The 23,489-nt window shown below is 39.7% G+C and overlaps 2 pseudogenes; one reads left to right on the forward strand and one right to left on the reverse strand.

The window, feature by feature from the left end:
• Positions 1–18,378: 18,378 nt before the first annotated feature.
• LOC134361094 (olfactory receptor 5W2-like) lies at positions 18,379–19,307 on the reverse strand (annotated as a pseudogene).
• Positions 19,308–19,563: 256 nt separating this feature from the next.
• LOC134391795 (dermatan-sulfate epimerase-like) lies at positions 19,564–23,118 on the forward strand (annotated as a pseudogene).
• Positions 23,119–23,489: the final 371 nt, after the last annotated feature.

The raw sequence follows: 23,489 nt of genomic DNA on the forward strand, positions 1-23,489 counted from the left end.
AAGAAGTCAAGTGCCTGTAAACCAGGTTATATTTATTGCAATATAAATTCATTGTCACCAACATGAAATTGCTTTGACACTGCTGAGTCCTCTTACATTTTTCAAGTCACCACTTTTTCACATTCCCTCAAATTAGTTTTATTACACATTCGCCATTCTTAGCAAATCTCTGACTCTTCCACATTCCCTCTTAATATTAGAAGATGACATGCATAACAGAGAAATAAAAGTCACCAGTTATCAGACCGAAAATCTCTTATATGCCTGCTTATATATATATATATGCATGCTTTTTATCTTCATCCTGTCCTGTTAGAAAGGTGTGCTCTTCCACCCTTCCATGTCTGCATTTCATTTCTGTTTCTTATATTTTACTCTCATTCCTCAATTTATTACAATCTGACTCCTGCTCTTATGACTCCATGGCATCTGCACTCTCTTAGGTTACAAGCAATCTCTGTTTCACTAAATGGAAGAAAATATTTGCAAAATATACATCTGACAAAGGATTAATATCCAGAATATACAAGGAACTCAAACAACTTTGCAAGAATAAAACAATCAATCCAATTAAAAAATGGGCAAAAGAGCTAAGTAGGCATTTCTCTAAGGAAGATATACAAATGGCCAACCGACATATGAAAACATGCTCAACATCACTCAGCATCCGGGAAATGCAAATCAAAACCACACTGAGATACCATCTAACCCCAGTTAGGATGGCTAAAATCCAAAAGACTCTGAACGATAATAAATGCTGACGAGGTTGCAGAGAAAAAGGAACTCTCATACATTGCTGGTGGGACTGCAAAATGGTGCAGCCTCTATGGAAAATGGTATGGAGGTTCCTCAAACAATTGCAGATAGATCTACCATACGACCCAGCTATCCCAGTGTTGGGAATATACCGAGAGGAATGGAAATCATCAAGTCGAAGGTATACCTGTTCCCCAATGTTCATCGCAGCACTCTTTACAATAGCCAAGAGTTGGAACCAGCCCAAGTGTCCATCATCGGATGAGTGGATACGGAAAATGTGGTACATCTACACAATGGAATACTACTCAGCTGTAAAAACGAATGAAATACTGCCATTTGCAACAACATGGACGGACCTTGAGAGAATTATATTAAGTGAAACAAGTCAGACACAGAAAGAGAAATACCACATGTTCTCACTTATTGGTGGGAGCTAAAAATAAATAAATAAATTCACACACACACACACACACACACACAAAAAAAAAAACTGGGGGGGAGGTGGGGAAAGAAGACATAACAACTACAGTTCCTTGAAGCTGATATGACAAGCAAACAGAAAGGACATTGTTGGGTGGGAGGGAGAAGAGGGAGGAGGGAGGGAGGTTTCGGTAATGGGTCACAAAAATCAACCACATTGTATATCGACAAAATAAAATTTAAAAAAATTTTAAAAATAAAAATAAAAATAAAAATAAAAAATAAAATAAAATAAAATATTCTTATTAAAAAAAAAAAGAAAGAAAGAAAAAGACACTAAAGTGTCTCCTCCAAGGAGAAGGGTGGGCGTTTCCTCTGAGGGCTGGAAGGCCCAGGAGGTAGCCATTTCCTTGGCTGGCCACCACTCTTGGAAGGCTCTTGGCTCTTACTATGACAGTCATGGTGGCGGCTGTTCACTGCACAATTTCAAATGAATCCCCACAAAGTTTCGCAAGAATGCTAGATACAAAAGAGATGATGGACGGAAACTCACATGAGAAACCAAAGTGAAAACAAAATTGTGTCACCAAACCCCATGTGAACCAAAACCACATGGCAGAATGCTCTGACTCCACAGACATAAACAGTTTAAACCCCATGAGTCGCCACGGTAGCCAGTGCAATGCTGGACAGACAAGGCCCATCTGGTGGAAGTTCACTCGTGTGTTCTGCGGACTGTTGTACTTCACTTTTCCTAGAAGACTTATTTTCATGTGAGGAGAAAGAAAGAGAACATTGATAGTGCCCCTTCTATACACCAGAGGCTCTGGGCAGCACTGCAGATATACATTTCCACTGGGTTCTCACTATAACCCTGCGCGGGAACTGAGTCTTAGCTCCACCTGCACAGGAAGACTCAGAAACCAGAGCATTTAGACAACTAAAATAAGCCAGAGCTGCAATGTGAGCTCTGTCCTCTGCCCACACTTCCCCAGAGGGCACCCCTAAAACCCTGCCTAGTCACCAGGGCCCAAGTTTTCCTGCTTTCCTAATGGCCTCCAATCTGCTGTGATTACATGCCACTATCAATAAATAAAATTAATCAGTAATAAAATTTGAGCAAACCCCACCAATATCTGTACACTTATTTACCTACAAGTGAGGTATATGCCACAAGTAATATTACAAAATATCCAAAGAAATAGGAATGAAATGGACTAAGATAAAAGAAAAAAGTGAACAGAAGCTGCTATATTTCCTTCCCATATCCTAGTGCAGTGGTCATAGGGTTGCCAGATTTAAAAAAAGAAAAAACAAACAAACAAACAAAAAAATGCATGCTACTCAGTTAAATTTGGGACAAACTTTTGCTAAAAAATGTATTTATCATTCACCTAAAATTCAAGCTTACATGGGTATCCTGTATTTTTATTTGCTAAATCTCGCAACCCTCAGAAGTCAGTAATTTCTTTCTGTTCAAAGACCACAGTAAACACTCTTGGCTTTGTGGGACAGATGTTGCAGCAATTCAACTCTGCCCTTGCAGGGTGAAGCAGTACTAGGCAATTCCTAAACAAATGGGTGTGGTTGTGTTTCAATAAAACTTTATTTATAAAAACAAGTGATGGGTGGAACTTGACCGTGGGCTGTAGTTTACTGCCCCCTGACCTAGTGGATTATCTCGGGTGCATCCCTCTTAGGAGACGCCTGTTCTATAAGAGAGAAGAGCCTATATGAACACAGTTCTCCAGTAACATGGCATAGTAGAAAAATGACTTGTGATTTCTACGGTGGCAGGGGGTAGGGGCTGTTGAGTAGACAAAGAATAGTAATGACAACTCCTTGGATAACAGCAGAAGCTGACAGGAGTAAAAGCAAGAGCATATCTAAGGCGCGCGCGCGCACACACACACTGCTGCAACCAAGATACCAACTCTTGGTGGACTCACATTCAGTGTGTCAAAATAAATGCTTCCCTTACCCGAATTACTAGCAATTCAATTGGCCAACTGGCAGCCATAACAATGCATTAACCCTTCTACCAAATCAGTTCCACCAAATCCCCTTCCAGCACTAAGAGAAATTAAGTGGCACCCCCACGCCTGGGAGGAGGGGCACTCTCCCGTCCACGCACTTTGGAATCTCCAACTGCATCTGAAACTCTGAATCCCAGCTCCTAAACAGGGGCTCCTAATCACTTTCCTGAGGTTGTTTTCCCTCCCTTCTGCAGCCAGCTGGGATACGAAGGCCTAAGCCAGTGGTCACTGCCAACCCCTATAACAGTGCTAACTTCATAAATCATGTGGGCAGTTGCTCTGCTCCAGATGAAGCTACTGGGCTTAACTTTCAGGAGTCCCTTTGGTGGGTAATTTCACTTAGAAAAACAGAGGTGTGGCAACTCTCTGTGTCATGTCACCATTTTAAGCATGTCCTAAGACCCCAGACCTTCCTGATCCCTATTTCTTTAAGTGTTGGGGCCTAATTTTCTAAGAAGTGGATTTCTTGGAAGATGAAACTGTCTTCCAATTCAGCAGCACTGGATGGCATAGGAGATAAATGCAGAGATAGGATGTGCTTGGGAACAGCCAAAGCAAGGCAGAGAACAGTAGGGTCAGTTAGGTGGTAGAAGAAGGTGACAGTGGGATGCCCACTTCAAGGCTTACCTTTAAAAGCCATGTCTCCATTGAAGAAATAATTTAGAGACTGAGTTTACTGACCTGTGTGTGTTTGTGTGTGCATGTATAACAACAAATGCACAATTCTTCTGTTTGTCTGGCCCCCAAAATCCAAAAACACACTCCCTGTTTCTTCTTCTGTAATAAGCAATTTCTCCATACCCAGCCCATCCCAGCCCAGCCCTCTGCCCACCAGGTCTATTGTCGTCCCACCCAATTCTACATCCCTTTCAGAGAGTCTAGAGAAACCTAGAATTTCTGGAGATGGGTAGTTTGCCCTCTGCAAGCACATGGCACCCAGTAATTGTTAGCTGCCTCCATAATTGTTGGCTAACCATGATTCTGCCTCCACAGGAAGTGTTGAGAAGAAAGTTTGTGTACAACACCCAGTGTCACCATCTGTCTGTGATCAAGCTAAGCAAACATGCTTCCTTGAACCACCACAAGACTGGTCTGCAGGATCATGCTTTCATTTAGCAAACACCTTTTGAACTAGGTTCTTAAGAATCCAGAGATAGTCATAGCCCTGGCTTTGGGGAGGTCACAGTGTGACTGGGAAGTCACCCAAGATATACAGGTTACTGTTGACCTGCTGTAAGTTTCTCGTGACTTTGCAGCCATGGAGCAGACTACCAAACCCTGTGCTTTAATCGGGTGACAGAGAAAGTGCAGCCAAAGGGAAACCATGGCTTCGAGGCGTTGAATTTTGTCCCATCACCCTATGTCTTCCTAGGGCCAGGATTAAATTGGCAGCACTGGAGGTGGCATTTAGGGAGCCCCAGTAATGAGGGCAAAGAAATAGCCGTCTCTAAAGAGTACAACAATATGAAGAGTGGGCAATATTTAGGAGACAATGTCCAACCCCTCCCTCCTGATCTTCAGGCAGTATGGCTGTGTGGTCAGGGGCACAGGCTCCAAGGTTGGACCGCCTGATCTAACCAGCTGCTGCCTCTGTCCACGTTCAAACCTGTCAAATGGACAGAGTCTATCTGACTCACCTCCTGCCCAGTTCAGCCGGGAGGAGCAAATGTGTTCAAGGCCATGAGGATGCTTAAAAAAGCCACCAAACATAATAAAAAATGTGAAGGATTGTTTGGGGACTAGACAAACCAGCAGTTGTTTTGAGCAAACATGTACTCGTCTAATAAAAGTGAGAAAAATATAGATATATTTGTACTTTAACATGCCAATAGTCTCAAAGCAGTGAAAGCCTCATTGTTTCAAAATTCTCTTTATACTGTGACATTTCATTGGCCAACTGAATCCAGATTTTAATTTGTAAAGCCCAGAGTCATAAGTAAGGGATGTCTTCAAATTACAAGTTATACATAAATATCAATTTTATGTCTAATTATTATGATAATGAAAATGCAGTTACAATGATGACTCTATTTCACCCAGTTGTAAGAGTGCACCTAATACATAATATTAGGAAGGGCAAAAATTATCTATCCGACTCCAGCAGCTCCTGAAATCTTAAAATCACTGTAGTCTCCTCTCTGTGACAAACTCCTGAACTTTTATGAGTCAGACACACACCAGGGCTTAAAAATGTCACTTTTGCCTAATAGAACTGTTTTTCAGGAAGACATAATTAGAAGCTCTAGCTTTCTGGCAGTTGGCAGCTGCCACTGAGGAGCCCACCTTGAGTTGCTTAAGGCCACAGAAGCCAGCCTGGCTCTGACAGTGCAGCCTCCACTCCACTAGAACTCACAGAATCACGTTAGTGCCTTTCTCTTGGGATGAAGGGAACGGATTAAAACAATAAGCACTGATAAAGGGAAATGACTGATTAGGAACTCATGGCCTTTAGGAGGGATAGGTGAGCAAATAGAGTGACCCAGGGACAAACCACCCAGGACGCATTCCGGAACTCACAGGAATCTCTTCTGCAAATGCTCTGCACAAGTTTCTGCAAGATGCAAATCAGGTGAGGAAGAACAATGGCAGTCAGGAAAGGACTGGGACAATGTCTATGATACCAGGATTCTTATGCCCTTTATCCTGTTAAAATGACAGTAAGTTTAATTACTTCAAGCCCCCCCAACACACACACACTCATCACTTTGCAAATCTAGTCTCTGTTCTGGAATTTGTTTTATCACCTTCCATGACTGAGGCAGTAACAAAATGCATGACAGATGCACGAAAATATTGTGTGCTATCGGTACTCATAGAATTGAGTACATGTTTATATCAGAGCCAATAGATTACATATAAGTAATATGTACATTTCATGTCTATATACATGGCACTTTAAAATGTTCATGGAAAAATAAAATTAAAAGGTAATATGAATCTTTCCATGAACTTTGAAGTGCTCTTATATAATCTCCTATTGGTTCTGATTCTCTGGAGAACCCTGCCTCTATGTATCTATCTGTCTACCTATATATCTAAAATGGAGAAAAGTCTCAAAATCTGCTGTAGGCAAGCTGAAGACCCAGGAAAGCCAATATTTAGTTCCAGTCCAAATCCGAAGGCCTGAGAACCAGAGACCTGATGGAGCAAGTCCCAATCCATAATCAGGCAGGCTCAAGACCCGAGAAGAGTTGAGGTTTTAATTCAAGTCTGAAGGCAGGAAAAGACTGTTATCCCCACTTGAGATATTCAGGCAGGAGGAGTTCCCTTTAAGGGAGGATCAGCCTTTTTGTGTTATTTAGACATTCTACTGATTAGATAAAAACCACCCACATTAGAAAGGGCAATGTGCTTTACCCAGTCTACCGATTTAAACATTCATCTCATCCCAAAACACGCTCACAGACACACCTAGAATAATGTTTGACCAAAAACATATAAACCAGATCTGCCCTCAGCTCAGTGAGGGCAAGGGTCTGAAATATTTCCCAAATAGTTAAGGGGATGGCTCCATTCACTAGAAGCGTCAACCAACAGCCCTCAAAATTAAGGATGCAAAAGATAAATAGGTTCATTAACAAGACAAATATTTATGAAATTATGATTAGGAATACTATGAGAAAGATGTAATAGGCAAAATAGGCATGCAAACACTGATAATAAATTGAGGACTCCTGCTATTATACCTGAGACTATACTCCTGAGACTCATGTGGAGAGAAGTATATTCCCTTTTCAGTTCTCTTACAATCCTTGCACTTATAAAAAGCAACAAGTTTCATGATGCTTCTTTAGTACCTACCATTCTAATTTCAGAGTCACTGGCAATTGTAACATCTAACTAGAATTTAATACCCCTTTTATTTTCATTATATTTATTTGTATGGATACTGTATATTTATGGCAAATGATACAAATCATTACTTCGGTGATGTAAAACTTTCCTTATAAATAGCTGTATGTAAAACTCTAAGTACATATAATGATAAATTAAAAACAAATAATACGACAGAAGGACAAACAGGACAGAAATTGGGAAGGTGGTATCAAAATAAAGTTTGGGAAGTACCATTTCACATCATTAAAATGTAAAAACTACAAAAGGTGTGGTGTGAGTAGGATAAAGGAATGGGTGTTGAAAAAGTCTAGCAAGAAAAGATGAAAAGAAAATAAATAGTCTCCCACTCCACTTCAGTAATGATATCATAATAGAATAAATGCCATACCTTTATTCTTGCAAAAACACTATGCTAATGCTCTAGCAAGAAGAAAGTCACACTTACGGAAATAATTCCTAACCCCTCCTAAGAATTACAGAATTAATTACTTCTACCTGCCATAGATCCAAAAATCATGACAGGAGGACCTAATTTCCACTTTTTTACTTTTATTTTATTTAAATTAACTTAAAGATTTGAGTCATATTTCCTTAAATTCAGATATGCCCACACCATATCCAAGTGGTCAATAAAATATAAAGGTTTAATTTCTGATAAATCTTAGCTAAGAATAGTGATTAGAGTTTACTCCACTTACTATATCTGTATATCAAATTACCCCAAGACTTACAGCTATAAAAAAACCACTGATTCAGTTCACGGATTCTGTGGGTCAGGAATTTGAACAGGGCACAAGGAGCCAGTCTGCCTTTGTTGCACAAAGTTTGAAAACTGGAACCATCCGAAGGTTGGGCTGCTCACTTCACGTCTGATGGTCGACACTGACTATTGGCCAATGGCCTCAATTTCTCTCCACGTGGGCGACTTTTCATGGGCTTTCCTCACTGCATGGTGGCCAGGTTCCTAGCTAAGCATCCCATGAGTGAGAAAAAAACAGAAGGAAGCTGTATCATCTTTTATGACCTAACTTCAGAAGTCCTGCAATGTCCCTTGTACCACATTCTAATTAGTTAAAACTGAGTCAATCGTGGTGGTCCAACCTCAAGAAGAGGTGGGAGCATTGGAGTGAAATTAGGTTTTACCTCATGTTGGGAGAATGTCAAAAAATTGGCAAACATGTCATAAAACCACCCCAGAGAAGATTAATGACAGAGAAAAACTGTCCATCCTGCATCCTGGCCATATCTCCCTCCCAGTAATCATAATGACGGTACTCAATCATACACATTATTACGTTATGATAAGTTGGAGTACTTATTGCTGTCTATTCTCAGTTTTAAGGTACAGACCTGCACAACTGAAAAGATCCAAGGAAATGAGGAAGAAAAGAAGGTAAGAAAGGGACAGATAATAATGGAATAAAAGGAAAAAGGAATTAACAAAGGGAAAAAAGAAAGAACAGAGGTTTATATTTCTTTTCTTTAAAATAAGTCTATGTTGAAACACTGGATATTCAAAGAAATCAGTGCCAGAAAGATTTCCCAAGCAGCCACAGTGTTTTGTGCATCTTTGAAGTCACACAATCTATAAAACATTTGAAAATCATTGAGCCTATACCTAAAAAAGTGGAGCAATTGGCACCTTAATGTGAGTATAGCTCTTTGCTCCAAGTTCTAACCTCAACTCCAACCCTGGACATGTCCCATGGCCATGTCAAGTGCCACTATCACTAATGTAGGCAATAAAATATTGGTCAAGGTCTAACCTACCCGAAAAGAGGTATTACTCCCTAGGCTTACATAGCCCAGTCAAGCAGGATTTACTTACAAAAACAAAAATGAGCCAACAGTACCAAATAACTTCAACATTTTCTTAAATTAACACCAAATATGATTTGCTGGATACTACAGTGACATTTTCATCAACTGCGCTGTAGTTATCTGATAATGCAAGTTGGGTTACTTCATTAATGATGACTATTTGCTATTTGGGGGGAACAACAGAGACATCCACATTTTTTAACCACTGCCCAGTTTCTGTATCTCCTGCAGCTGTTGAGTTCCCAGGGTTTCTGGTGGTCCTTTAATGGAAATGACTCCCCACATCCATGTGATAAGCCAAAAGAGAGGTCATGTCATTTTTTTTCCCCCTAAAATACTTATTTCTCCTGGACTCATGTGAAACAGTCTTAAGAAATGTCTTAGTTATGGAATTGGTGTGCCTAGCACAGCCCAGCACATGGATTATAAGAAATGTTGGAGTTAGAATCACTGTTTTATTTATATTGATCTTTTCCTTGTGTGTGTGTGTGTGTGTGTGTGTGTGTGCGCGTGCACGCGCGTGCGTGTCATTATCCAGGTTATTATTAACATTTCCATTACTGATCTGTCATGACTCCAGAGACTCAGAAGCAGAGTCTTCTTTTCGCTGTGTTTCTTTCTATCTACCCTGATGGGGAACCTTGGGATGATTTTACTAATCACAGTCAGTTCCTACTTGCACACTCCTACGTACTTTTTCCCCTGCATGCTGTCCTTCATAGATGCATGCTACTCTTCTTCATTGCCCCCAAATTACTTGTAAATTTGGTTTCTGAAGAGAAGGCCTTTCCTACAATGGCTGTGCTGCACAGTTATATTTTTTCTGCTCTTTGGTTGACACAGAATCTTTCCTCTTGGCTGTGATGGCATATGACAGGTAGGCAGCAATCTGTAATCCACTGCAAGCACAAACAAATAATGGATTGCTGGTAATATGTAAAGACTATTGAATCAGTGCCTTTAAAGAAAAACACGAGAAAAAAATAATTAAGGATTTTATTTCCTTACACATGTATGTGAAAAATGGGTGGTGAATCCAATTTTATATAACATGAGTTTTTTAGCTTTTATAGCTATGAATGTACACTGAGTCTAGAAAAAATACATCCAATTTAATGTAAATCAATAAAATGATAATATCTCTTACATTTCACTGCACAGGGGTTATAACATACTTTCATCCAAATTAAGTCATGATATTTCCATGCAAACCTACGTAGCACTTGTGATGATTGTTGCTCCTGCTGTTTTATAGATTAAGAAACTGGTGTCCTCTGAGTTCAAGATAATAGTTCTTACAATTAATTTGTCCAAATAACCTACATTGTATGATGATTATTGTCTTCAGAGTCATAGAAATGCTGCTATTTTCTGTAATAGAGGGTCATAATTAAGTGAGAAGTGCAGGTAATGAATATGTCTCAATACCTTTCCGTCAACGTCCAAAATTGTGGAGCAGGCAGAGCTATGGCCTGGTCCTGGATGTTACATTCCCCTACTGCCCACGTGCACTTCTCAGGTCCTATCCAGCTTCAATAAACAAGGCTGCATCCCATTTTCACTGGGATGGAGTAGTCTGTGGTTCAGGACAGAGGAGGAAGATTAGGGAGGGTGGTGATTGCTGGAGAAGTGGGTGGAAGGGTCGTTATGAGCAGTAAGCTCGAGTGGATAGGCAGGGAAGTGCCAGGGCTAACCGTGCTCTCCTCAGAAAGCTGCTGTTGCTCAGCGGAGACTAGGAGGAGGATTTTGAACCTAATTGTATGGATGCTGGTAGCACAGGTGACAGGCAGGAAAGGGGCTACGGTTTACTGTATGAGTCCTTCTGCCCTATTAAACTAAAATACACATGATCCATTCACCAACAGATCGGATGTGTAAGACGCATGATAAAAATATTTATATGTCCACAGTTTCGTAACCTCAGAGAGTTTAGTTTCTGAATGGGGTTTTCCCATCCCAGTTCCCCAGAGTAATATTTTTTGTTGTTGTTGTTTTATTTTATCCTTATTTTTTTGTATGACTCTGAAGTCTGCCGGCTTTGGTTAAAAGTGGTCCTTGGGAGGCTAATTAAATTCAAGCCTCCACTGTTATATTTTACTCAAACCCATCATGTCCTATGTAATATCATACATGCCCCTCTCCATTCGGTGGAGGTGTAAGGGGAGTTGCACATACATGAATACCGAAAAGGGATTTTATCTGAATAATGGCATAGTGATCAATGTGCAAATCTCCAAAACCATGGCCTAACCCTGCTTACATACCTGTCCCTTTAAATATATCTTTAAAATAATGATGTCCTTTATGAGAACATTTAGAAAAATATATATATAAGTACAGGTAAGAGATTATGAACAGTAAATAATGTCTGACCACCTCCATAAGCCATGCTAGCATTTTATTGTATTTTCTATCTGTGCATATATGTACACATATATATACACACACACGCATATACGTATCTAAAATAAATAAATAGATTTAAGTGATTACAATAAATTTTGCATTAAGTTTCATAGTCTCCTTTGGTTTTATAACATGATTTTATTTAAAGAAAAAAGATAAAAAAATTAAAGAAATATGCAACATAAATCAGAAAATCAATAAAAAATCTTCATACCTGTCTCAGAACTATTGACTTCATTGTTGGATGCAGCTCTATCCGCACAAATATTCAACATTGTCTCCTGACAGACCTAGATTGTATAACTACTTCTGTGTCTGGTCCCTGGGTGCTGAACCCTCAGTCTCTCAGGAATAAGAGACTGATATAATAGAAAGGTTTACCATCAGATATTTCAATTTTCATTTTGTTCCTTTCTACTTTAATGCTTAATATTATTCTTAATTAAAAACAGTATTCTTAATTAAAAACAGTATAATCAGTCAGCATTCATTATTTCCAGTTCAACAATCCCTCCACAGGCATTTCGTATAATTGCATAATGTACAAAATAAATATACACCCACCCATGCTGACACACTTACACAGATGCACTTACACAGACACTATTCCAAACACACACACACAAACCAAAGATGTTTGTAAGGAAATCATAAAGGAACTATAATGGCACTGCTTAGGCAGATTTTGTTGATTATACTATCAGATTTCTAACTTGTAAACAAAAATGGTGTTAGAATAAACAGTCTTTATGTATAAATGAATGTTATGATTAGAAACAATGCATTCTTTTCTATTCTTGTACATTACTTTATTTAATCTATCCTCTTCTAATGGCCATTTGGTTTATATGCCATTCTGCATATAAGAAGTCTGATATGAGTAGAATGAAACATACGTAACTTATCATGTTCTGGTGTTTTCTTAAAATAAATTTTAACAAATGACCTGTAAGGACAAGGAGACTTCACCCTGTATAAAGGAAATCTTGGCCTTCTTACCACAGTCAAGTGTGTTTTATATTATCTAATCATCATAACATGTTATCATATATTTCATATTTTATCACACATGTCCTGAGTTTTCTCTAATAACCTCATTATAATCTGAAAGCCAAAGGTGATGAATAACTTTTAGTTTCTTCGATATTAAGTTTCATTGAATCCATAGAGATTACTCACAATAGATTCTTGAATAATTTGCAGCAAAGCAGATTAGTTTTAAAAGTAAATTCTCTTCAATACTGTCATAGAATGATATAGTGTGTTTTTTGAATTTTGTAAATTCACAAAATTAGTGACCCATAAATGACTCCTCAGAGGTGACTCAAGTTTCACTTATCCTAATCCAAGGCAGGATCCCAACACTAATTGAGGGCAGAAGGGAGAAAATAAGGAGGTTTGCCACATTGGGAGATAGTTTACTTGATTTATATCAACCTGGCACTAGAACATTACTGGTATTCCTCTTAATAGAAAGTGATGTGAGGAACCATTGCATTAAGAAAATCCAGTAAATAAGAAGAAAAAAAAAATAGTGCCTGTTGAAGTTGTGCAACATGAGAAATATTTTACAATGTGTGACCTTTGGTCATCTTTTGAGAAATATTTTACAATGTGTGACCCATTAAAATGCAATTACAAACACAGGTTCCTATGCAGTCCTTAAATGGTTATTGTCGATCAATATTTCAAGAAAATATACAATAATTATGGATATTATCTGTACATCTTGAGTCTAAATGTGGTTAATTTTCTTGCCACAAATATAATATATGCAAAATTTGTGCAAAGAAAAAAGCAGTAAGATGTGCAAGACATGTACCAGTTTATGTACTCCAATACCACAGGGGGTTTAATGTTTCTTCTGAAACTCCACCTGGAGTAAACAGAGTTGTACATTTGTTGTTATTTTTGTTTGTTTGTCTTGTTTATAGTTATGAAGTTTCCCCCTTGCTTTCTAGAAAGCTAGAATACCTGTAAGTGAAATCCAATGAAATTAATATATTTTCTTTTTTTTTTGGAAAAGTGATTCTCAGTGACAATTTTTTTTTTTTTAAACCGGTAAGGGGATTGCAACCATTGGCTTGGTGTTGCCCACAGGCGCTCAGCCAGTGAGCGCACCGGCCATCCCTATATAGGATCCGAACCCCTGGCGGGAGCGCCGCTGCAGTCCCAGCGCCGCACTGTCCCGAGTGAGCCAGGGGGCCGGCCCCTCAGTGACAATTTTTAAGGCTTTTAAATATTTCATTGTGTGTGTGTGGGGGGGGATGATCTCAATACAAAAATACAAATTGTACTCCTGTTACAGATATTGTTGAGCTAAATCTCAAACCACTTAAGTAGTTGCCACTAATTTTCCACCAGGTGAACTAAGAAAGTAATATTTTTCCCAAGAGCAAAATCTACTATCTACTTCTCTGGTGCGTGTTTTGAAGAGGTGGAGTCATCCTTGGGCACTTTCTGATTCCTTTTCAAACTCATTTTTGTCCCTCAGGTACTTTCCTGTCTCCTCGGAATGCCAAATTTCCTCAGGTTACATTGCGTTGAGGTAGGATCCGAATTTTAATTTTGTAAACACGGCTGCCCCTGCAGACTACGTAGTCTAATTTCCACTCACCATTACTACCAGAATGTGGTTAGCCATATGTTGCTGAAAACTGGACAATTTAAATGACGTCCAAAGGGATTTGTGATTTAATAAAGAATCACTTTTTTTAATCGTGAGAAAATGACATAAGGTAGAATTTAAGATGTCAGGGACAAGCAAGTAAATAAAAAACAAAAATGAAAACATCTGCATCCAAATGGCTTTCTGGGCTGGCCCCGTGGCTCACTCAGAGAGTGCGGTGCTGGGAGCGCAGCAGCGCTCCTGCCACGGGTTCGGATCCTACATAGGGACGGTCGGTGCGCTCACTGGCTGAGCGCGGTGAGGGTGACACCAAGCCAAGGGTTGCGATCCCCTTACCGGTCACAAAAAAGAAAAAAAAATGGCTTTCCTAGTGTCGCTGGTACTTGTAAACATAATATTACATAGAAAAATGTCTGCCTATAAAGCCTTTTTCTTCAGAAAATAGTTGCCTGGCCCTGAGTCATGGACTATTATCAAATAAGTTCAGTGTATGATATTGGTAACAAAGAAACCAGGTTCACTAAACTCTCTGTTGCCGAAAACAAAACAAACCAAAAACAAACAGTGCCTGGGGATTGCTGACATCTCTGCTCTATAAGCAAGGAAGCAGATTTTTTGTAACATAAAAGATGATTATTTAATAAAATGTTCTATGAGAGTTGTGAGCTTTATTAATTGCACAAGCATAGATTGAAAATTTATTGTGTACAAGAAACTGATGGATACTTTCAAAGTAATAATGAGGTTCTGAAGTCACCTGCAATCAGATAATAGATAGATTTTTACCTTTGAGAATCTTTTAAAATACACACACGCACATATACATATATCAGAAGTGAATTTTTAGAAATGAAAACACTCCTGCAGCCAGGATTCACACCATTATGGAGAACATAAATAGCATAAATAGCATCTTAGAGACTGTATGTGAGCCCTAACCTAAATTGACCACCAATATAATAGGTTAGTTTTGCATGATTTTAAAAACCTTGTAGACATCAGTCCATTCAGTTTGTATTCTTTTGTGTTTAGATTCTTTTACTCCTTTTAGTGAGATTACTTCATACTGTTTCTTGTGGTAGTAGTTCATTTATTTTCATTGCTGTGTGGCATCCTAATAGACAAACATACCATATGTGATTTATTAAACTCCAAATAATGCACTGTACAAGCTTTAAGTATACATATTCATGCGGTTCTATTGGGTACAAAACAATGAATGAATATTTGGAGGTCCTAAATTATATATTATACATACGTGTGTGTGTATGTGTGTGTGTCCATCTATAGTAGATAAAGCTGAACAGTTTTCCAAAGTTGAGTGCCAAATCCAAATTCTACTGCCAATGTATAAGAGCTGTCATTGTTCCACAATCACATAACACTTGAAATTAATATTAATCATTTTCACTAGAGTCATTTGTAGTTGAGTCACAGTACTGCACTGAGGTATTAATTTTTATTTACCTGGATACTAATAGTTGTATAGCCACTTCTGTGACATGTATGGTAAATTCTGCATGTGGAATGGCAGGCCAGTTAAAGGGGCTGTGCTTAGAGTATCTGGTCTTTCACAGTGCACATGCTCTAGCTGGTATCACTGTCATTGTCATTTCCGGTGGAATCAATCTGGACATGCACTGCAGTTCTCTTGCATAAAGCTGTAACATGCATCACTTTTGTTGTTATCTTATTTTGTTTTTATTGTAAATATCTCCAATAATGGGGACAGGTTTATATGACGCTAGAGTCATAAATTTTTAGATACCTAATGTGGCAACTAGTAACGACTTTTTAGATAATCTAGTGTAAGTCCATTTTTTACAGATGAGGAGACTGATATGTAGTGAGGAAAAGTGACTTGTTAAATTCCACAGAGATTTAGAATCGCTTTGGGTGACTAGTTCATAGTATGTTTCTAGAAAGAAGGGTTCAGGGAAGATAAAAGTTGCTGACTGTTTTTTCACAGAAAACCTCCTACTTTCTGGGTCATTGAGAACTACTATAGATTTATCCTAACAAATGTAGTTATACAACCTATCACCAGTATGTATCTGTCTGTTCACTGTGTTATATTTTTATTCAAATCTACCATCATTATGTCATGATCATATTTAGACACTTTAGTTCTAAGGCTGAAGGTAAGGGCTGAAGATAAAGAAGCTGACTAGAGTGCTAAACCAATACACACAGTCTAGAGTGATGTCATATTTGGGCAGTACTATTTTTCATCAGTCCCTGGCAGCTGTATGAGAAGGGTATGATGTAGAGAGACACAGAGCAGAGGAGAGTGATGGGGATCCCAGTGGACAGACTGCAATATATCAAAGCCTTTTGATATATGTTTTCCCTGTTTCTGTGAATTATCAAATTGAAGGGCCACTCCAGGCTATCTGCATCAAATTTCTATTGAAATCATGAATCTTCTTAACAATTGTCTTGGTAAGTGACTTTTTAACATTTAACTAGACAAATTCAGAGAGATGAGACCTACGATCAATCAACTTGGTTTCTCCCATTTGTAGATATACCCTTATTGAGATTAAGATCGCATCTTTGTTGGGATTACAATTTCCTCCTCTTTATTAAATGGGCCAATAGATCAAATCAATTTCTATGACATCACTGTCATATTTCATATGGAAGGGAGAAAAGATGTTTATGTTTTCTTAATTTGCAGCAATCCACCAACCCTCCAATTTGTTTGAACTTTAATAATTTTCAAACAATGCTTTCATCTATGCTGTTGCTTTTAAGAAAGATTAACAAGAACATGTGTAAATTGAGAACATATGGTACAGGTGGAAACTCTTAAAACCTGTTTTCTAAAAGAAGCATGTCTCGTGGGTTTTTTCCCATCACTGTGCTCTCCTATAATCTGTCACAGTGTCCCACAAATGCCACCTTGAAAAGCAGAGGAGTCTCTTGTGCTTTAATTTCATTCTGAAATGTTTTCACACAAGGACATTTTAAAGTGGCAGCTAGAATACCTGTCTTTTAGTTTGTATAATTGCAATGAATTATTGAGTGTCATTGAGTTTTGTATGATCCTTCAAATATATGGCCATATCCACATTTTGTCAATTCACTTCTCCCTTGGCCAGAGGCATATGATGTAGGAAAACATCAAGAAAGTACCCAGGACAGGGCTGGCAGTTTAGCTTGGTTGGTAAGAGCATGGTGTTAAAGCACCAAGGCCAAATGTTCAGATCTCCATATTGGCCAGCCTCCAAAATAAATAAATAAAGAAATACCCACCCCCCAAAAAAACCCTAAAAACAAAGTAACCAAATGAATGTTCTTTACTTCTTGTGTAATCCTTATGCATGTCTTTGTAGACATGCACATTGATTACAACATTATCTTAGCATTCACAACATTTTATTTACCTTCTCAGAAGCTATAAAATATATATTCAAGGCACACATCTGGCCTTCAGTTAATTATACTTTGATATCTAAAAAACACTCAAAAATTTTATGGTGTATATTGATTTTTATTAATTATTTATGTTTTAGCCTTGTGTCTTAGGCAAGTGCTGGAATGACAGGCATAAAATACACAATCCTTAAGACAAGAATGCTCTCAGTCTCGTTTTGGAGTCAATAGCTTAATAAGCAGAGTAATAGAATAATACCTTTAGGTGAATATTAATCATGAATCTAAAATAGGGGCCTTTCACCAGGTCTGAGGAGGGGAAAGAAGGGAAGAAAAGTAGAGTGGAAGTGACTGAGCTGAGAATTTCAACACAAAGATGAACTTTACTGGGGCCTTTCCCTTTGTGCTTTAATTTTTACATCCCGAGCTTCCTCTTCTCTGGCAAAGCATTGTCCAGCACACCCCTGAGTTTCTTCTTCTCAGCTTCTCCATATATACCTCTTTCTTCTCTCCACCCCCCATTGTATATTACTCATTGTTTAGATCTGAAACTAAATGTCCCCATTTCAAAGAATCTTTTCTCCTCTGTAATATAGATTTAGACATCTTCCTTGTATTTGAGTATGCTGCCTTTTGGCTTAATTGCATTTTATAGTTTATTAGGAATTATTTGTAAGTTTAATGTTTCCAGTTTCACTACATTATGAGATTCATTAGCATAGAAACTAATGAATTACCATAAAATGAAAAGCACACAACAGTGTAAAAGGCACATCCTAAAGACTTGATAACTCTCAGAATAATTAAATTAATTCATGAAATAAAGAGCACACAAATGAAAGTTAAGCACACTAATACAGAGACAAGAAAGTTTTACAAAAATAGAGAGAACTTTATTTAAGTTGAAGGCACATGATAAAGTATAGCCTATTTAGGAAATTTCAAAATTTTAGCATGCTGTGAATTAGTAAAATGTGTGTTATATTAAGTTAAGGTATTTGAGACAACTTTATAATACACAATTTGAAGAAAGCAATGAGTGTGCATTTCTGTGTGTATATAAATGCATATTTATTTACAGTGTATACCTATTTACTTAAAAAGTTTATTTTTCAGCTTTCCCAGGGCTTCTTTCACATCCTAGTTCTTTAGGCTATAAATCAGAGGGTTCAACACGGGAATCACAAGGGTGTAAAACAATGAGATCATTTTGTCCTGATCTAGAGAGTAGAATAAACTTGGCCAGAAATACATGAAGAACATAGTTCCCTGGAAAATTGCAACTGCAGTTAAGTGGGAGGGAAAGGTGGAGAATGCTTTGATCCTTCCCTCAGCAGAGTGGATCTTTAAGAATGAAAGGATGATATAAAAATAGGAGACAAGAACTCCTGAAATGGTACTCAGTTTAATGAACCCCAAAATGGTGAATATCACCAGCTCATTGACCTGTGTGTCTAAGCAAGATAGCAATAGGAGAGGAGGAACGTCACAGAAGAAATGATTAATCTCATCAGATCCAGAGAAACATAAGTGGAATGCCAAGGTCGTATGTATTAAGGCATCTGTCATTCCTAGCAGATAAACTGCAGCCGAGAGTAGGAAACACACTCTGTTGGACATATTGACAGTAGCAAAGGGTTGCTAATGGTCTTGTACCGATCGAAGGCCATCACTGCCAGCAGCAGACACTCAGAATCTGCAAAGATACAGAAGATGAGAAATTGCAGAGCACAGCCAATGAAAGAAATAGATTTGTCTTCAGCCATCAGGTCCACCAGCATCTTGGGCCCAACTGCCGTGGAATAGCAGAGATCACAGAAAGAGAGGTGGCTGAGGAAAAAATACATTGGCCTGTGAAGCTGCCAATCCATCCTAATTAAAATGATCATTCCAAAATTTGCCAGGACAATAATGAGATAAACAATTGGAAATACAGAGAACAGAGTTACTTTTACTTTCGGGTTATCTGTAATTCCCAAGAGAAAAAACCCGTTACTGAGGAGCAATTTCCCCCTGTCCATTCTTCTCTGATCTTGTTCAAAACTGTTTCAAAAATCAAGAGAAGGATAGATTAGGATTTGACTTTTATGGATATCCAAAAAGTATTATTTGTAAGACAGAGCATGATTTGTTTCTGTAAATTGTCTTCTTTACTCTCAGAAAATACTCCAGACAAGTGTCACTTTTTAATAAGCATTCTCATGTGCAAAAACTAAAAATGTCTGGAATAGAAAGTTGACAAACTTTGATTCTAAATTTACATAGAATTCCCGAGATATGTGGCTTGTCTTGGGTTGGATCGCCCAGTCTCAGGCAGTAGATCAAAAACGGTTTGAAAAAAGCGCCCAAGTTGGAGAAAAAAGGCCAGAAGGCACAAGATCAACCGTATTATATTTTTGACAAATAGGATCACATTTATTGTATTTTTCAAGAAACACAATTGATTTTTTCACTGACAATGATATTGGACATAAGTTAAATGAAAATTATTATGGTACTGTTTTTGGCACCATATCTTTAGTGTTTACTGAAAAATTAAACGAATGTTATTAAACTGTCTTATCACTCACCCTCACTGGTTTCCACAGCATTCATGACCCATTTGTATGACTCACCTGGTTCCAAAGGATCAATCTCCTGAAAACCAGAGAGAAGTGGCGAGAAGAAGTGGAAACGCAGACTGCAGCACACACGTGAGCTTGTTGTCAGCTTTTAAATTGACTTTTCCATTAAAATCAACGTGGGAAGAAAACAAACGTCTCTGAGATGCGTGGACTTGATTCCTGAACTTACACGTCCAGTTAAGATCCCGGGGCCCGGGCGCCATGGAGTGAGGCGGCCGGGAAGGGGCGGTGGAGCCTGGGACGAGGCTGGCAGGCGACGCCGGAGAGGACGGAGCCGCGGCGGGGAGCGGGTCTTTCGAAGCCGGTTTGGCTGCCTTGGAGATGTGGAGATCGGATGCCACGATGAGGACTCGCGCACGGGGCTCCCAGTGTGTTCTTCACAGATTCGCTTTGCTTGGTGTCAGCCTCCTTCACCGACGGGAACCCGGAAGTCACGACTCCCTTCACCAGTGCCAGCCACGACAGCCATCCGCTGCTGGGCTTCTCCAGGGCGGAGGTGGCGGAGCTGCAGCTCAGGGCGGCCGGCTGTCACGAGCACGTCGCCGCCGGCGCCCCGAGGCCGTGCACACCACGCTGCCCAGCCCTGTGGAGCGCCTGCCTCCTTGGGAGCCCAAGGATCACAGCGCCCGCTGGAATGACACTTACGGAAGCGACCTGGGTGCCTTGGCCATGTTCTGTGTGCTGTATCCTGAGAGCACTGGAGCCCGAGACACGGCCAGAGACTACATGGAAGGGACGGCAGCGGCCTAGCTGCTGAAGGATGCTCCTTGGGATGAGGTCCCGCTTGCTCACTCCCTGGTTGGTTTTGCCACTGCTTGTGACTTCTTGTACCACTACCTGAGCAAGACACAACAGGAGAAGTTTCCTGAAGTGATTGCCACTGCCTCGGGATATACGTATGAAATTCATGCAGGAGAGGATGGGATTTCAATACCTGCACAATCACCAGCCCACCACCTGCATGGCTTTGCTCACAGGAAGCCTAGTTCTGATGAATCAAGGGTATCTTCAAGAAGCCTACTTATGGACCAAACAGGTTCTGACCATCATGGAGAAATCTCTGGTCTTGCTCCGGGAGGTGACAGACGGCTCCCTCTATGAAGAAGTTGCACATGGCAGCTACACCACTCGATCACTCTTCCAGTAGATGTTTCTCATTCAGAGGCACTTTGGCATCAACGACTTTGGCCATCCGTGGCTTAAACAACACTTTGCATTTCTGTACAGAAACATCCTGCCAGGGTTTCAAAGGACTGTGGCTATTGCGGACTCAAATTACAACTGGTTTTATGGTCCAGAAAGCCAACGAGTGTTCCTGGATAAATTTGTCATGCGTAACGGCAGTGGTAACTGGCTGGCTGACCAAATCAGAAGGAACAGAGTGGTGGACGGTACAGGAACACCGTCCAAAGGGCAGCGCTGGTGTACCCTACACACAGAATTCCTCTGGTATGATGCCAGCTTGAAATCCATTCCTCCTCCAGATTTTGGCAGCCCTACATTGCATTATTTTGAAGACTGGGGTGTTGCGACTTACGGAAGTGCACTGCCTGCAGAAATCAATAGATCTTTCCTTTCCTTCAAGTCAGGAAAACTTGGGGGACGTGCAATATATGACATTGTCCATAGAAACAAATACAAGGATTGGATCAACGGGTGGAGAACTTTTAATGCAGGGCATGAACACCCTGATCAAAACTCATTTACTTTTGCTCCCAGTGGTGTGCCTTTCATCACTGAGGCTCTCTATGGGCCAAAGTACACCTTCTTCAACAACGTTTTGATGTTTTCCCCAGCTGTGTCAAAGAGCTGCTTTTCTCCCTGGGAGGGTCAGGTCACAGAAGATTGCTCATCAAAATGGTCTAAATACAAGCATGACCTGGCAGCAAGCTGTCAGGGGAGAGCGGTTGCAGCAGTGGAGAAAAATGGGGTGGTTTTCATCCGAGGAGAAGGTGTGGGAGCTTATAACCCCCAGCTCAATCTGAAGAATGTTCAGAGGAATCAGATCCTCCTGCATCCACAGCTGCTTCTCCTTGTAGACCAAATACACCTGGGAGGGGAGAGCCCTCTGGAGACAGCAGCAAGCTTCTTCCACAATGTGGATGTACCTTTTGAAGAGACAATGGTCGATGGGGTCCATGGGGCTTTCATCAGGCAGCGAGATGGTCTCTGTAAAATGTACTGGATGGATGATACTGGCTACAGTGAGAAAGCAACCTTTGCCTCAGTGACATACCCTCGGGGCTATCCCTACAATGGGACAAACTGTGAATGTCACCATGCACCTTTGAAGTCCCATCACCAGGGCAGTTTCCCTCTTCATAGGGCCATCTGTAGATGTTCAGAGCTTCAGTATCCATGGAGACTCTCAGCAACTGGATGTGTTCATAGCCACCAGTGAACATGCCTATGCAACTTACCTGTGGACAGGTGAGACCACAGGACAGTCTGCCTTTGCACAGGTCATTGCAGATCGTCAGAAAATTCTGTTTGACCGGAATTCAGCCATCAAGAGCACCCTTGTCCCTGAGGTGAAGGACTATGCTGCTATTGTTGAACAGAACCTGCAGCGTTTTAAGCCAGTGTTCCAACTACTGGAGAAGCAGACCCTGTCCCGAGTCCAGAACACAGCTAGCTTTTGGAAGACTGCTGAGCGCCTGCTAAGATTTTCAGACAAGAGACAGACTGAGGAGGCCATTGATAGGATTTTTGCCATATCCCAGCAATAGCAGCAGCAGCAAAGCAAATCAAAGAAAAACCGAAGGGCAGGCAAATGCTATAAATTTGTAGATGCTGTTCCTGATATTTTTGCACAGATTGAAGTCAATGAGAAAAAGATTAGACAAAAAGCTCAGATTTTAGCACAGAAAGAACTACCCATAGATGAAGATGAAGAAATGAAAGACCTTTTAGATTTTGCCGATGTAACATATGAGAAACATAAAAATGAGGGGTTGATGAAAGACCAGTCTGGACAGGTACGGATGGTGACAGCTACTCACAGCAGAGCCCATCACTGTCTGCTTCGTATACCAGACTGTTCCTGATTCTGAACATTGCTATTTTCTTTGTCATGTTGGCAATGCAACTGACTTATTTCCAGAGGGCCCAGAGCCTCCATGGCCAAAGATGTCTTTATGCAGTCCTTCTAATAGATAGCTGTATTTTATTGTGGTTGTACTCTTCTTGTTCCCAGTCACAGTGCTAGCACCAAAGCTATAAATTGCTTGATCATTTTGTGATTATAAGGGTCTAGGCAAAAAAAAAAAAAAAAAAAGATTAATTGCCCCAGTTTGTTATTGGAATTTTTTTTTTTCAGATTTATTTTAACAAATTAAGAGAAGGTATTTTCACACAAGAAAGCAGGGACTTGGAGAAATCAGAACTGGAGCAGGCAAAGAAATTATTAAAGGAATAAAAGTAGTTCAGTTGTCCCATGCTGCTTCTCGAAGTGTTTGGCTTTGCTAATTTAGTAGTCTGTATACTACTAGTGTTAGAAGAAACAAAATCTGTTTTTTTTTTGTTTTTAATGTAATGATTTTTCTTAAGAGCATGCTGAAAAATGAGTGTTGCTAAGTC

The sequence above is a fragment of the Cynocephalus volans genome, chromosome 12 (assembly GCF_027409185.1).
Source record: "Cynocephalus volans isolate mCynVol1 chromosome 12, mCynVol1.pri, whole genome shotgun sequence".
NCBI classification, from domain to species: Eukaryota; Metazoa; Chordata; class Mammalia; order Dermoptera; family Cynocephalidae; genus Cynocephalus; species Cynocephalus volans.